This window comes from Columba livia, chromosome 14, assembly GCF_036013475.1.
Source record: "Columba livia isolate bColLiv1 breed racing homer chromosome 14, bColLiv1.pat.W.v2, whole genome shotgun sequence".
Classification (NCBI taxonomy): domain Eukaryota; kingdom Metazoa; phylum Chordata; class Aves; order Columbiformes; family Columbidae; genus Columba; species Columba livia.
The window spans coordinates 10,464,747-10,480,823 of record NC_088615.1 but is presented as its reverse complement, the minus strand read 5'-3'; the positions used below and the strand labels follow the sequence as shown (position 1 = coordinate 10,480,823).

Below are 16,077 nucleotides of genomic sequence, written 5' to 3'. Positions count from 1 at the left end.
CTGACTGCAGACAAACACATTTCTTCAAAAGACAGATGAGTCTGTTCTAAAAATGTTTAACACAAAGTTTTTTATTAATGATATAATTAAAAAGCATTTGCTCTCTAAGACTGAGTTATTTCCACAAATAACTCTTTTTAAAAGGCGAAGAAGAGGCCACAGTGAACACACGCATTAATCATTTGCTCCTGCACAATGAAAACTACTGAAAGGAATTTGATGAGCCCCAGCCTTGCTTGAAGCGTAAATATTCAAACCACCACAGGATTCAGTTGTGTGAAAATTCCTGGTCTGGAAAAGCCAGGTCTGCTACAAAGCAGCACAAAAAAATGCACTGGGCAGAGCTGGGACAAGGGTATTGAGTCTGACTAGAAAAGCAGAGATTCTCAGCAAGCATTTCAAAGGACATCTGCCCGTCCCTCCCCACTGCTGGCAGGTGAGCCACGATCAGCCCCTTCACAACACACCTGCTCTACACTTGGCCAGGAAGCAGAAGCTCCAAGGTCTTTCAGGTCGCACATCTCACACACATCTCGTGCACAGGGAGGTGCAGTGATTTTAAGCCAGCAGTTAGTACCCGGTTTTCCAAGAAGGGACAGACTTTGTAAAGGCCTGGAAAACAGCCATTTCAGTCTACAATCTGCAACCAGTGGATATGGATTTCTGCATTCCTGGAGTCCAGCTGAGAGGAGTAACATTCCGAAAGCTTTTTTATCACCTCTGAAGAAAGCATATACGCCAAGAACTATGAGTTATTTTGTCAAGTTTGAGGGTCAAGAAAAACAAATACATTGGTGCAAATAATGCCATTTCCCCTGTACTTAGTTCTGACACTGTATCCACAGCAGCGCATACATATTGCCACACCCCAGATGCAGGCAGGGGGCCCATATAATCTGATATAAACCGGTCCATGTTCACAAGCTACATGCAGAGTTGGAGCTTAAGCATGCAGTTCGGAACAGGTCATATTTATTATCTACTTCACTGCTGTTTTGTGACTCCAGTTAATCAACTTCATTGTGCTCTTGTATTAACCCTTCACCAGGCAAAGCCTCCTCCACAGAAGATGTAGGGATAAAAGCTCTCGAATGCCTTAAAAATCCCCCAAAGACGTGTAATTGTTTTCCTGCAGCTGGTACAGAAAACTGCTGGACTGTTTGCTGTACCTTGGCTGATATTTCTCAAAGCTGTCCATGCCAAATTATTCCTAAATACAGCACAGTGGCATTAGGACCCCATGTTTCAGTCAGATTAATTGTCCAGCCTTGGTCCTGTAAACGCACTTCCAGAAGTTTGGCAGCTGCTTCAGTTTCTTGTTATGAAACTGTCATAATCAACAGATCATCAGTTTCCCTCAGGGTATTTGCCAAAGCACCTACATCATCTGTAGCGTTTGTTGCTACTGGGATAAACACAGATTTTAGTGAGGCAGGCGCTCCTCTGAAAAGCCGTATTTCAATACTTCTCTTGACTGCTACCCTGTCTGGATCGTACTCCGTAATCAACACATAAGCCATCTCCGTATGCTGCGCTAAATTAACACCCTCCTTCACTGTACACCAGTTTCCAAGGGACATCACCAATTCAACAGGTTCAGCATATGCTGTTAAAAGTGCTGCATACAACCACCAATATAACGTAGATGCAATAATATATCGCCTGTCAGGACCTCTGACATTTTGCAGCTGAGCATATCCTCATTGTATCTGATTAGCATTGGTTATAGGGCTTAATAAATCTTTTACATCTGTTAAAAAACACAAACGATGCAGCCACACTATTCCGAGTTAGCAAAATCCATGCTGGTATTCTTTTCCCACTCTTCTGCTGAGACATCTCTAAAAACTCCTTTAACTCTTCCAGAGCACAAGGACATCCGATCTGCTCCCCCACACCTGCTTGTTCCTGCTGCCACATTATTTGTGCGGGGGGCTGTGCTCTCATCACCTCCCTGCCTTTTAAACTCAGTATCAGAGTCTGAGGATTCACTCCAAACATTTCCATCCCATTCTTCAGGAGACACAAATTAGTTTTCTAATCTATAGAATATCAGGTGGATGAGAGTCCCGCAGAAATATAATTTCAATTTTTTCCTCTAACTTCTGTTTCTTCATGTAACTGCTTCTGCAGCCGCTCAGTTTTCAAGGACAGTAACAGTTCAGCTGCTTTCCTACATTCTATTTACTCAGATCTTGTTTTTGTCTATTCAAGCTTTTCCTCTCCTGACAGGCAGCTTCCAGGCAAGTACTTAACATTTTTCAAATAATTAAATAATTCCCTTTCCATCTTTTGTACAGCCCTTGGCCACCGTTAACTGTTCTTCCACAGCTTTCCAATCACGCCAATTAACACAAGCCTATTCCTCTTAGAATTCAGGACTTGGAATCACCCCACACCTCCGTAAATAATTAGTGATACCACCTGCCATCCCACTTCTGATGACAATTTGTCATGGAGAAGTGATTCAGGGTTCTACTTACCACAGAACAATGTTTAGATCACTCAAAGAAAAGTGCGACTTCAGAGAGTTCTGTGGCAGGTTCACTCTATTATTTACTGCATGAAGGAAATGTGCCAAGCTGAATGTTGCTTACCTTCTCTCGGGGGGCCTGATATCTGTTCAAGAACCAAAATTTCGGGCAACAGAATTGATAGAAATAAATAATTTAATGGCGTAGAACAGCATAAGGGCTGGCTTGAGGTGGGTACCTGCACAGAGGTCCCACCAAGCACAGGAAACCATTGATTTTTATATCTTTACGGACCATGATTGAGTCCAATAGCAATACTTGAGTCTGGGGTCTTCCTGCTTCTCACTGGATCTTTTCCACTGGTCTCAGATGGTCCTTGGTTTTGTTTACTTGTAGACATTGTTTATGGTCCATAGCCTTGCTGGGTCTGTTTAGTCTGAATGAATCCTTTTCTTCCCAGCAAAGTGCAAAACAGGCCCCATTGTGCAGATGTCTCTCATGTCTTCACATTAGCCTTGAAATCATTATTTTCTTGCCAGTCAATTCTGTTCTTCCTCAGAAAGTACAAATTAGATCTTATCTTACAAATGTTTGGTGTAGTCTGTAGCAGTTTTGGTAAATATGAGTAGAACTATATGGTTCAAGATTTCAGCAAATTCAACTTACTAAGTAACATGTAGCAGAGAGTGTATTAAAAAAAAATAAATCACACAACCTTATAATTGTAGGTGATTTATTCTGTTTAGTATGCATTTGCTTAAGCTAAACAATTTATACGAAACTTAAACTGCTCTCATCCACTGATCCCTGACATCAATTGCTGGGAAAAGATTACACCCAACAGCTAGGAGAGGGGAACGCATCGGCCCCGTTAGCACCAGGACCCATCCCAAATGTCGGTTTTAACGGGGGCCACCCAGTTTTGCTCTCTCGGGAAAGGGCACGGCGGGACAGGCCGGTGAGGGAGCGGTGCCGGCACAGACGCCCGGTCCTGCCGGGTGTGTAAGTGCTCTCGGTGTGGGGCCGCCTGCGGGGAAACACGGCGGGCTGAGGCGGGAGAGACGGGCCATGGAACAAGCGATCGCAACCGCCAGGAACCGCAGCCCGGCGGGGCGGGGGACGGGAAAACTCCCCGGGAAATGAGCCGGGGAAGGGGGCGCAGCGCGGACTCCCGCGGCGGCCGCTACCGGATCCTGCCCGCCCCCCGCGGCGGGGCTGCCGGGACGGAGGGGCACCCCTGGCCCCGTCTCACCTCCCCTAGGCCCGGACCGTTTCCTGGTGCCGCCACGGGCCCGCCGGCCGGGGAGAGGGGGACGAAGACGCCCGAGGGAGCGGGGGCGCCATGGCCGAGTCCCCACCGACCCAGGCAGCGCAGGGGGCGGGCTCGGCCCCGGTGGGGACAAGGCCCGAGGCAGCGGCAACGGCTCACGGGAGGGAGGCGACGGCGGCACGTCACGTCCCCCGCTCTGCGCCCCCTAGCGGCGGCGGGCGCGGTGACGGGCGGCTCTCCCGAGCTGCTCAGAAACGCTGAAGTCCCTCAAAACGCGTCTCCTTCGCAAGCGGTTAGATATCTAAATTTCACTATCGCGCTGCAGAAGAACCACCCGCCCCTCGGGTGTCAATCGCCATTTCTGCTGCATGCTGAGGGATTATTTGATAACTTCAGGTGGAATTAAGCTCAGGCAGGACACAAACCCATCACGGATAATTACCTACAAGTCATTCCCGGCACGGGCAGCCTCAGACGTGCAGATGTAGAATTCAATAATTCGATTTTCCTGCACAATTATTTCAGAGTCCCCTCTGCCCAAGCACCCCGGGCACTCCCAGGACCCCCTGACTGCAGCCGGACGGGGCAGGTTTGGCCCTGAACCGCTCACATTCCGTGCAACTTACTGCTTTGCTTCATAATTCAGTTTTCCACCTCAGCCGAGCATTGTAGTGCTGGTTTTTGACCTAAACCAGCAGATCAGAGCACGGGGGTCAGAGCTCAAATTTCCCCAGTCTCATACAAACTCAAACATCCTTTAACACTTCTGAAATCAGAGAAATCTATCAGAAAATCCCACTCCTTGACCACACTATAAAGGAAGCAAAAGCAATTTCTCCTTCCAGCCCTTTGCTGGCCTCAGCTGTTCATGCTGTTATGGCAGGAATGACAACTGGCCAAGCCGGGCTGTGACAGAGGCGGCTCCTGGGGACAGGGCTGGTGGCAGCAGGTGACAACTCTGACACCTCCCAGACAGGGGTCCCAAACAGGGACATCAAGAAGCTGCACCAAAGTGCCTCCATATTGCACAGCAGCAGCACCGCTATCGAGTGTTACTTATTTGCCTCCTTTTTTTCTTTTTAATAGGAGCAAAATGAGTTCTGCACTACCAGCTGAAGTGCGCACAGCTACTTCTGACACTGGTAAAAACCAATCTTGCAGTTCTTTGAATGTTTGCCTGGCATCTTCCTGAAGCACTTGACCTACATCTTCCTCCTACTCTTCCTTTTGCTTCTGTATATTCAAATTAACTACTTAAAGGAGTTATCTGTTTTTCTGTGCTTAACAGTAATACAGTCTCTAATGACATGGGGAAGATCCTTACAGATCAATCATGTTTTCAGTCTGTGACATCTACCATATACCTTATTTATACAGAAAATTCTCCCTTTAAACTACCTCATGAATTGATGAGGCCCTTTTATACTACCTTAATCAGATAGAAGATTTTAACTGAAACTTAAATAAATGGTCTTTGCAGGCTGTAGGACCTAATGAGCAGTTTCTATATGATTTGATCAAGAATGTTTAAGCAGAGCTGGACACGACTTCAGTCTTTGCAGAAGTGTGGCTGTGTATCAGGCTACAGCTGCTCCAGCTGACTCAAAACACGTGTCTAACAGGAAGATGACAAGAGCTCCTTTCATTCCCCCATCTCTTGCCACCCTGCATCTATATCTTGTGTCAAACTACTCCTGGCTGAAGGTATGTGGGCTTGAACAGAGAGCTGCCAAATCCACTGCAGACAATAGCTGTTATAAGAAAAGCTTCCACCAGTTTCATGCTGAGGCTGGCACTGATGGGTCTGTTTGTGGTACTGAGCACATGTTCCCCAGCCAGCACCCAGTCACTGTATCATCTGCTTTCTGCATCAACAAAATGTATGTCCTGTTACCCTTTTCTGATGTGCCATGTGCTTCATAATAAATGACAAGAGCTACCAGCTCATAGAGTGATTTCTGGTAAGCCATTTACCTTATTTCTACAGGCAGCACCCACCAGCCAAGGTGGGCCAAGTGGGTGAATTTCTCAGTGTGTGTGACTGACTCAGGTGGGAAGAGGTGCTAAGCGAAAGACCAGTCACCACTACAAAAGGACTTAGTTTTGATCTTTGCAGCATTCATCAATGGGAGAAGAACCCCATTTCATCAGATCTCTGCCCTGGATGAAGCCGGAGCTCCACGGTTCGTGCCCAAGAATGGCACAAAGTGCCAGCGCCACCACCACCTCCTGGGCAGCCTCTTCGCCCCTTGGTCCCAGACGTGTACACAACAGTGGGGAAGAACAGGGCTCTGCAGCTCCCAGTAACAGACAGGGGTACCTGTCACCCTTCCGAGCAGCAGCAGCCTGGGATGCTGCCTGTTGTGACCACCCACCACTGCTGACTTCCCACATGCATTGGGCACAGCGAACAGCTTTTACAGTCTCCCAAGTCAGGAGTCTGCTGGTGTTGGCACTGTGGTCTGTCCGATGCTGTTTACTCCGTTACAAGTAAGCAGTTTGCATTAATGGTGTGCACGGCCTTAAATATCGCATGTTGTAGAAACATTTAGACTAATTAGTAAAATCCACATCAGAAAGTGCACGTTTCTGTTACCCCTCCCATTTCATTATGAATACAAGATCAAGAGGTTAAAGACCAGCCTTTCAAAGGTGACCAACACTTAAATACCTTGGCAGTCTGGCCCAGAGCAGTGCCCTTGTTAGAGCCAGGATCCTCTCAGGAAAATATCTGTTGTAAATACTGGTTTTGTTCTTATAGACACAAACATCCTATGTCTTTGGTAGCAGCCCAGTTTGCTGATGTACAGAGAAGTAACCTTAGCAGGGAACAGAACAAATTCACAGAGCCTAAGAAAATCAATTTGATCTTCTGAATACACCTGAGAAGTGCAACCTGCTACTGGAAACCACTGACTCCAAGCTTAGCCAGGGCCAGAGGACGGTATCTGGAACAAAAAGGGTATGAACTTTTTAGGTGTTTCTACTGAGATGGTTCAACAAGATGGAAACACGCGATACCACAAAAGCCGTGAAGTGCCCTGATGTACAATGGAAGAACTATTCCCATGAGAAGACCGTAGGCGTGCGCATTGCTCAGCCCAGGCATGTCTTCTAGGTCAAGCAGTGGGTGTCGTTCCCTGACCAGTAAACGCATCCTGTAGTCACAGCAGCCTTTAGCTGTGTACACGGCAATTCTGCCCATCCCATCAACTGACCACCTATGAAGAAAAGTTAAAGCTTTACCAGTAGTACAGAGTGACACGTTTGGACCTGACTCCCCTACACAGAAGTGGCAGAGGAGAATTTGTGCAGTTCTGGTTTTGCTGACAGAAGTAGGAGGCTGGATTTAGCCAAGCAAGCACTTTGCTGCTCCAGGAGCATTCTCATGGTGGGTCATGTTAGTTTAAACTCAGAGTACAGTGCAGGGGATGTGTTATGCTGGCATGGTGATGATCCCCTTCCCAGGCTACTTGGTATTCAGGATCTTGGAGAGGAGAGCAAAAGCTATCCACTATTTCCTAAAGAAAAAATGTAAAGGGTCATTTTATTTTGATGTTTAAATATTTGGCTTCAAGACAGATGCATTTGGAAATACAGAATTGCTTTTAAGCTGTGCAGTTTGCCCCACTCTTGAGAGGACTTTGGATCTGTTGCCCAGCAAGACAGATTAGCTCTCTTCTGGGCATCTCAATTGCCTTGCTGGGGCCTGGGAGCTTCCACTGACACCAGCATGGAATCAGCATCCCCTGGTGGGTTCTTCCAGGAATCCCAACACTTGTGGTGATTACATGTTCAGTGGCCACAGAGCCAGCTTGATCCTCATCTACGTGTTCATTAAAGCTTGTGAGGGCAGCTGAACACTGGATAAAGCATAGGAGTGGACACTACTGTCATTTTGAGTAATTTTCCTTATGAAAGATTCTTTCGCTGGTATCCTTAAAAATTACATTAATGTAATTCTCAATAAGACCTCTATAAATGCCCTGACTACTTGCTCTTTGCTAACTTTCTCACTGCCAATAATTACCGTGGTTTGCCCGTCTCCCAGCAGAATCTTTCTTACTTTCCTAATTAAAATTCCTTTGTGGCCATCATCTAAGAACTTGTAATCCAAAAAAACTCAGGCCATTGCACAAACCAGATCCAACTCATACCTAATGTAAGCCCATTGCAATGTTACACCCAAAACCAAAGAACCAAAGCCTGTGAAGAGCTCCTGGGCTCCTCCAGCCTGCCCTTCGCTGGGATTGCTCTCTAGCAAACCTCCCCAAGATTTATAGCAATGTAGTTTTTGAGGGACTAACCTGGGCTTTAAATACTTCATTTCTGAGGGTACGTCCTGCTATTTCATCTGCATTTTGCTTGTCTCCACCCTTAACTGCTGCTCCACACGGTGCACTAATGAATGGTGGCATCCTCAGTGCTAAACCCCTCCAGCATCACAAGCCATGACCACCTTAAGCCTCGTTTGGCTAAGCTTGCTATATTTTGCTGGTTTAACCTTTCTTCTCCAACACCCCAAATATTTTTTGCCCTTCTCACAATTCTTAATTAGCTAAGGAAAAAACCCCAAACCCCAGTGATGCCCAAACCTGAACATAACCACTAGTGAGGAATATGTAACATCATGTGGTAGTGGGTAATACCATGAAAATGCCCATTTGTCTGTATAACTAATATTCATTCCAAAATCATGCAGCTAACACACCACCCTAATGCCAATTATTAGCTTCAAAGGCAGCAGCACAGACTAATGCTGCAGACAGATAATATCAGACATCCCTATATTAAAGCAAACACAAATTATTTAATTACATTTCAGATTCACCTGGAGAATTCTGGCTCTCCCATTTATTCTGCTGGTCCCCACGTGTCATGGGAATGGCATCAGCCGCCTTCACCCATCCTACCTCCATCCCAGATGTTATTGCTGCCTATTTGCCAACCCAGGCTGGTGACACCACGCCTTGGCTGACAGTCAAGTCTGCCACTGCAGCATATTCTAACAGCAGCTGCTGGCTATACTAAGGTGAAAATAAGGCTCCTGGGGAAGAGTTAATAATTCGATTTGGAGAATTTAAAAAAAAACAACGAACCAAACAAAAATCACCAACCAAACAGTCTCTCACCCAGGTTACAATGGGGTTCTCATTTGAATGGTATTAATAAAATTAATATCAAAGAAGTTTAAAGCGATTTGGGCTGTAAAGTTGCAAGATATCTTCGGATTCAATCCATTTTTCACAAGGCATTTTATTTTTCAGTTTAGCAGCATTTCAGTAGCTCTCAGGGAGTTTTGACTAGCTTGTTTCATAGAATAACATGTTGCAACACATGCTAATTGCGTGGGGGATGACTGGCAGTCTGTACTGACTAATCCATGTGGGTCCTGCTGGAGAAACCACTCTGGTCAAGGGGAATTGTCCAAACTGAAACCAGCTGCTTGTTCAAGCTTTTCCACCAGCCTGGTTCATTTAAAGGATTAACTCGCATTTGCTTTACCTACTGTCAGAAGATCTGCCCTTCTTACAACTGCTGTGTTTCTGGATCTTTCTGTTCTATGAAGAAAACCCCCAGGGAACCACCCCCAGCCCTATTCCTGGCCAGCATCCCATGGTGAGAAACAGAATGATGAGGAACAGACAGACCGTGCTGGAGTCCTGCACTACAGGGATTGTGCAGAAATGCAGAGAATGGGTATAGTGCAGCTAAAAGCAAATATCTGCATAATGCATATTTACCTTTAATTGCCAAGAATAAATTCTATGAATGTTTTTGTGTGCCTTTTCCAAGGTTTCTGGCTGGAGTTCTTTACAAAGTGACTGTAGGTCTTTCAGCACAATTTTGTGCATCTGGTTTCATTCATTAGAGAGTTTGTTTCCCCATATGATAAAACCAAATCTGGCAGTTGACATCTCCATGCAGGGCATGAGCAGTGCCAAGACATCACCACAGCTACTGCAGTTTGTATTTGGATCTAGACGAAATATTCTCCTCTTTCTTGGGTAGGAATTCATTGCTCTGTGCAACAGCAGATGAACAGCAGCAATAACTCCATAAACTCATATACCAGCCGTTCAGCTCCTCTCTGCCAAAACACTGCTTGTAAGAAAACCTCATGCAATGGGGATGAAAGCAATGCAGAGCTATAAAAACATTACAAGGCTTTACATAAAGTGCTGCAAAAACAAAGGCTCTTGTTCATAGTCTTAAATGGCACATCCTATAGAATTCTACAAGACTGAATGATACTTATTCATGTGATGGTTATTAAGCCAGCAGAAACTTTGTAGTCACATTAAATTTTACAATTCCCTCCAATACTTGGATGTCAGAGGGACTCTCAGGGGTTTGAACTGTACATCAGGAGTGGCTGATATATACATGATATAAATCTTCAGCTTAAAGGGCTCTCCTGCAATTCCCTCTGCTCACTTGAGTGGAATACACTGTCAGACAGTGTCAGCACAAGGTCTGCATTTCACTTAAATCCCCCTTAAACTGCAAAAAGAAAAGGATATTGCTTGGGACTTGGGCAAAGCAGCAAATTTCACTCTGAAAAAATACCACCAATAGCTTAGGCATATCCAACACATCACCCGGACCAGCCCATGGAATAACTGGGGACTGTTTTCCCTCTTCTCCCGAATATTTTGGCTGGAGTTTTTAGAGGACCCTCAAGGAATTACTCAGCCTTATCCCTTGGACTCATTCTAGGAGGAATGCATAAGGAAAATATTTCCATTGTGGGGAGCATACTCCATTAAGTCTCCATGAAATGTCAAGCCTAAATCTATAAATACACCACTGGGAATAGTCACCGAGACAGTAAATTGTAGTCCTATATTTCTGAATAAGACCAAAATCCACATTTTCAGCTCATCATGCTGAACTTTATAACAGACACTGAAACCTAGGAATACCTGTTCCTAAAGAGGGAGCAGAACTATGTCATGCAACATATTAATCCAGTGGGAAATAATGTGGATTTATAGTCCAAAGACACCCATCAGTTGCTTAGAAGCACACAGAAACACATCATTCACAGAACCGATGAGTGGACAGCGCAAAATAATGGATATCTTGCAGAAAACTGTTAGGACCTGAGCTGGGTTTCTGCCTTTACCTCTTCCCAGAGACAGAGCAGAGCAGGCAGTGGGTCTGTGACCAGGGACACGCATCTCCTGGCCATGGCACCACCCCATAGGGGACACTGGACCATCTGTTGGACCACACGTGGCTGCAGCACACCTTGCTCCTTCCTTGGAGCAAGAGCAACTGGAAAAGACACCTGCCCACTTTCAGACATGCTTTAGGATGTCCAGCACAGACATGCCCAATCCCTGCCCCAAAACAGGGCCCAGCACCACGATCTGTGCCCAGTCTTGCAGCAGCCCAGGTGATGATCCCATACAGGATTGCTGCCACCCAAGCAGCCCCCTTTCTTTCCTCTCTCCTCCCTTTTTTGATTTCCCAGCAAATTACTGGGAAGTCTTCTTTAAAGGAGATCAAGTCCATGCAGGTTATTTTTAAACAAACATTTGTCAAAAAGCTGGATTGCAGCTTAATTGATGAGCAAGGATTTGGTTGGCATGAAAATCCTATCTCCAAGCGCTGAGGGACAGTGGAGTCATTTTTCCTGTCACAAGTGCTGCAGCTGTAAAGTTCTTTAAAATATGACAATGAAGAAGTTCCGACTGATTTCCCTTGTTTTTTTGAGTTTTCAGAGATCAATGGGAAAAGCGGATTAAGTTTTTCTCCCCTTCATTTTTTTTTTTTGATTGGTCCTGACTGATCCACAGGGCATCACTACACATGTTGTTTTACATGAACCAAACCGAAAAGCCATATTTCTGTCACCCAGTCACCAACAACCAGCCAAAAGCAGGTCATGACAAAATGCATCTCTTAGTACATCTTTTGACAGAAAGGTTACATGAACTCCAAATCACATGAAAATGTTTTGCCTTCACAGATCTCAGCAGCTGTCTTATTTTTGTTTTCACATCATAAAATTCTGCCAATTATTTTTAAAGAGAAAATAAGCCCAATTAGGAGAATGAGAAAGGAAGAATCCAAAGACTGACACATACAAGTTTGACCCACGCTGTCAGAACTTGTATTTAATGGGTTTAGGTCCATTAACCCTTTGTACAAGTCCTAACCAAGCCCTTTGTGCTCCAGCTCTCCAGGAGATGTACCACAGCTCTGCGGTAATGTCAACTGAAACCAAGCCAAAGCCCCAAACTTCCTTTCACAAAAGATATAAAAACAGATACTACAGAACACCTGTGTAAAATAGTATACCCCCTTTGCTTTGCTTTTCTCATGGGGAGCAAAGGCGAAATTTAAGTCATCATTTCTCTATAGATGAATTCAAAACAGGTTAGTGAGAAGAATAAGAAACTTGAAAGCAATTATCAGAGTAGGTGTCCAATTCATCTTTTGGACAAAGTCAGCAGAAAAGGTAAGTGGATTTTTCCCCATGCACTAAACATGGTTTATTATGCTGGGCGTAAAGGATTGCTACAGAGATCAAAGCCTGATACATTATACAGAGACATCCACTGAGGGTTTGCCATACCTGCCATGAGATGCAAAACCAAGTTCCTGTGGTCAGTGGAGACCTCATGACCTCTCACAAGAGTTGACCACAGCATCCTGGTCTAATACCAATCAGTTAATTACATGTTGGCTTTAAGCATCCTCTGCCGTGCGAGCAGACTAAGGGAACCTCTCTGGCCGGGTCCAGGGAGCCCCACCAACCCCTATTGGCATTTGGCTTTCGGTGAGGAATGGTGCAATGGGTAGGTATTGGATTTTAGCTGATTAGGAGCTATTTAAGGCAACCTGTAGGTAGATTTGGACCTCACAAGAAAGAAGCTGCAATTGAAGATTAATACTGAGCATGATTTCCCTATCCATGCCCCGTCACCCACAGCACCGAGAATTGCACCTGTAGACAAACTGACCTCCATTCACTGCCTCTTAATCAGGCCTGAGCTTTCTAAATATCGTAATTGGCAATACCCCCAAAAGCAACTTTCCTGAATATGGTCCCTTTCTTTTTGTAAAGTGCGTCACTGAAGAGAAAACAAATGGCAAGTTCTTCCTTTGAAGCCAAGATTCTAAGGTGAATAAATATGAATGTCCTTTCAATACTGTTAAGACGTACATACCTCCCAAATATCATCCAACAGAATCAAAAAGACCCTTCTCCACTTGCAAGGGCCACACGCACTCGCTGCCCAAGCGCAGGTCCCGTCCTGGGCAGCAAAGGGGACAAGGGGTGAAGGGGGTGACCCTGGTGAAGCCGACAGCTTTACCACCAATTTCCACAGGGCTGTAATTCCACCAAAGTCCCGGTGTTGTCAGCACAGTGTAAAGTTAGTTAAGGCCAAAAATTTTGTTTTATTTGCATATATCCTACTGTGGCTGAAGAGAAGCTCTACATATATTCAGCAGACAATAACTGCTCTTTAGTGGTTTGGGTCATTCTCAAGACAAACTCCTAAATACTTTTGTAACCGTGGCTCCAGGGATATACCAGTAACACTCCCATATGAAAGATCTTTACAGAATCATTTACCTTCCTCAGTAACAATTTTATTAACTTCTTTCTGCCACCATTAAAAATATGAGCAGAAACATATGGATGCTCCACAGAGAGTTGTATGCTACTATAATCACATTTAATTAATGTTTCAGCTCTCTATCCTATAAGTCATATATACAATAGAGTGTAAAATTCACGATAGCTTTGCTCTTATAGCTTAATTCAAATTTTGACCAGAATTCATACAGTTCTTTCCATAGTTTGTAACAAAATATCGTAGAAGGAGCTAGTAGGTATCTCAAACATCTATCTGTTTGCAGTTTCATTATGCTTCATTAGCTCCAACCAGGAGTAATAATAAATTTTAAAAGAAAAGAAAAAAAAAAAAAAAGAAAAGGAAAAAAACAGTAGTTAGCTTAATTGATCTCAAAGCATTTATTTTCATCTTCTGCTCTTTGTGAGGGTTATGCTCTTTCTTTTTCAGATGTGGTTACCTTAATTTTTCTTAGAATAGCTCCTTGTTTGCTCGCTCTCCCCTGTTCACAGGGCAGTTGCTAAATGGAGAGGCATATGGATAGGGGAAGATATAGTTTAAATTTAAAAATAAAACCCTGAAAAAACATATGAAGTTTTTATTGTTATGGATGAGACATGAGCAGTGGTGTTATTTGAGGCTGCAAGGCTCTTTAAAGCCAGACCAGAGCAACACTCAGGTCCCTTGATGGCATTTCATGTGGGGATGAGGTTGTCCCCGAGGAGAAGACCTGACCGCATCACTTTTTGCCTTCCTGGAGCTGAGACCTTTCAGTCCTTCAGCTGCACAGACAGACACTGGCAGCAGTAAAAGTTACAGAGCTAAACCCAAGTGCATTTCCATTTCCTGAAGGTCTCTCCTACACCAAGCCACGCACCCAAGGGTGCACATCCAGGGCTGCTTGCAAGGATCTCCGCAGGAGCCAAGGCTACCAGATAACACAGGACAGGTTGGAGAGCCCGATTTTGCCTTTTTCGTCACTAATTTTATGACTCCTTCCTCTCTTAAGCGAGCAAGAGGGCACCTCTCAAGCAGCTCAGTTCCCTGGGGCTTTGCATGGTGTCTGGGAAAGGCAGAACCAGCTGGATTGACTGGACAAGGCTTTGCTTTCGCAGCAAAGCCACGATACTATAGCTACTATAATCACACTTAATTTAAAAAAAAAAAAGTCACAGGTTTCAGCTCTCTGTCCTATGTCATGTGTACAATATAGCATAAACTTAATAACAGCTTAGTCCGTTGTAACTTAATTCAAATTTTGACTAGAACTCACACAATTTGTTCCATAGTTTGTAACAAAATATCGTAGAAGGAGCTAGTAGGTATCTTAAGGATCTATCTGTTTGCAGTTTCATTATGCAACAAATATTCCTTGGTGATGCACATGCTGTGAGCCACAAGTGACTCACAAGCAAAGAAAACTCAAACCAAAGCTGCATATGGGGAAGAGGCGCCTGAAATTTGCATTATTATGTAAAGCAATTGGGATCTATAGTGCTGGAAATCATTCCTGAGAAACCCGCAATAACAGGCAAGGTCCCACAACCCTCGTCCTGCTTATTGCCCCTTCCCAGCACTGGCAAGGGGAAATTACTGCTTGTATTTATAGGTACCTTGCTTGTTCTCCTGTGTGGACATAACCCCTGTGAAATCACGGCACCGTCACAGTAAGCGGTGTCATCCTCCAGCTCTTGCATAGGGGCAGCTGTGGACACATCACCCACAGGACATCACCAAAACCCACTGAGAGCTGTGAAGGATACAGAAAGGGGGAAAAAAATGAGGATAAACACACAGCATTGCTCATCTCAAGTTTTTAAGGATTAGACAGGAAAGTGAGAGCTGGGCTTTGATCACAACAAGTGAATGTTTCGCAGCAGAGGGGATGGCACAGAGACCTGAGCAGTAAGCAGGGGATGTCTTCACTGTACATTTCCTTCATGAGCTGAAGCAAACCACTAAATAACATAATCACAGCTGTGTGATTAACACACACACACCCATCCCCGCTGTGTTATTGCGAGAGATTATTTTGCCTGGTCACAGCTCTCTGCATTTCCACTTTGCAATAGCTTGAGTATTCAAGAGCTCAAAATTCTCCCACAAGCTTTTCCTCATACATTCAAACACCGAAACCAAAGCTTTAAACACAACCCTCCAGTCTTCCAAAGACATCTTACCATGGAAACCCTCCTCATTCTACCAGCCTGGGTCACTCCCAGAGGGAAAATCTGCCAGATAAAGCTGCTGTCACACCTGCAGGCTTTTAACTGGTGAACTGGCAAAGCCAGTATTGATAAGTGGGAGAAAGGAATGACCATGGGCAAAACCCACAGGAGGAGAATTCAGCAGCTGTCCCTGCAAACCAACAGTGAGATGCCACTAGAGGGTGACAGTGCCCACAGAAATTAAACTAGCCAGGTGAGAACCTAATCTCCAGTGCAAGGACCTTGAGAACTGGAAACATTAGAAATAAATAGTTAGCACTTCTTGTTTGTAAAAATGAGAATTTAGTCTGTGTTACGGTCAAAAGCACCATGAGGAGGTGGTTTCGTGATAAATAGAAAAGTGAGTGAATCCACCTGCTTGGTGTCAGTGTGAAATGAGCTATTTCTGCATGGCCCACATCAGAAGTAGATAAACTTTGTCTTCACATGAAATTTGTCTTCATTTCTCTGTGCCTGCTCACCTGCACCCCTGGTACCCGCAGGCTGAGATCAAGCATAATCTGGGCTGTGGG

The 16,077-nt window shown here is 44.7% G+C and overlaps 1 long non-coding RNA gene across 1 annotated transcript; it reads right to left on the bottom strand.

Annotated features, from left to right (window-relative positions):
• Positions 1-2,651: 2,651 nt before the first annotated feature.
• LOC135575416 (uncharacterized) lies at positions 2,652-14,939 on the bottom strand. Its single transcript, XR_010466149.1, has 2 exons — positions 3,727-14,939; positions 2,652-3,028 (listed from the first exon to the last, which is right to left on the bottom strand). It is a non-coding gene; the product is annotated as an uncharacterized LOC135575416 (long non-coding RNA).
• Between the last annotated feature and the right edge of the window lie 1,138 nt (positions 14,940-16,077).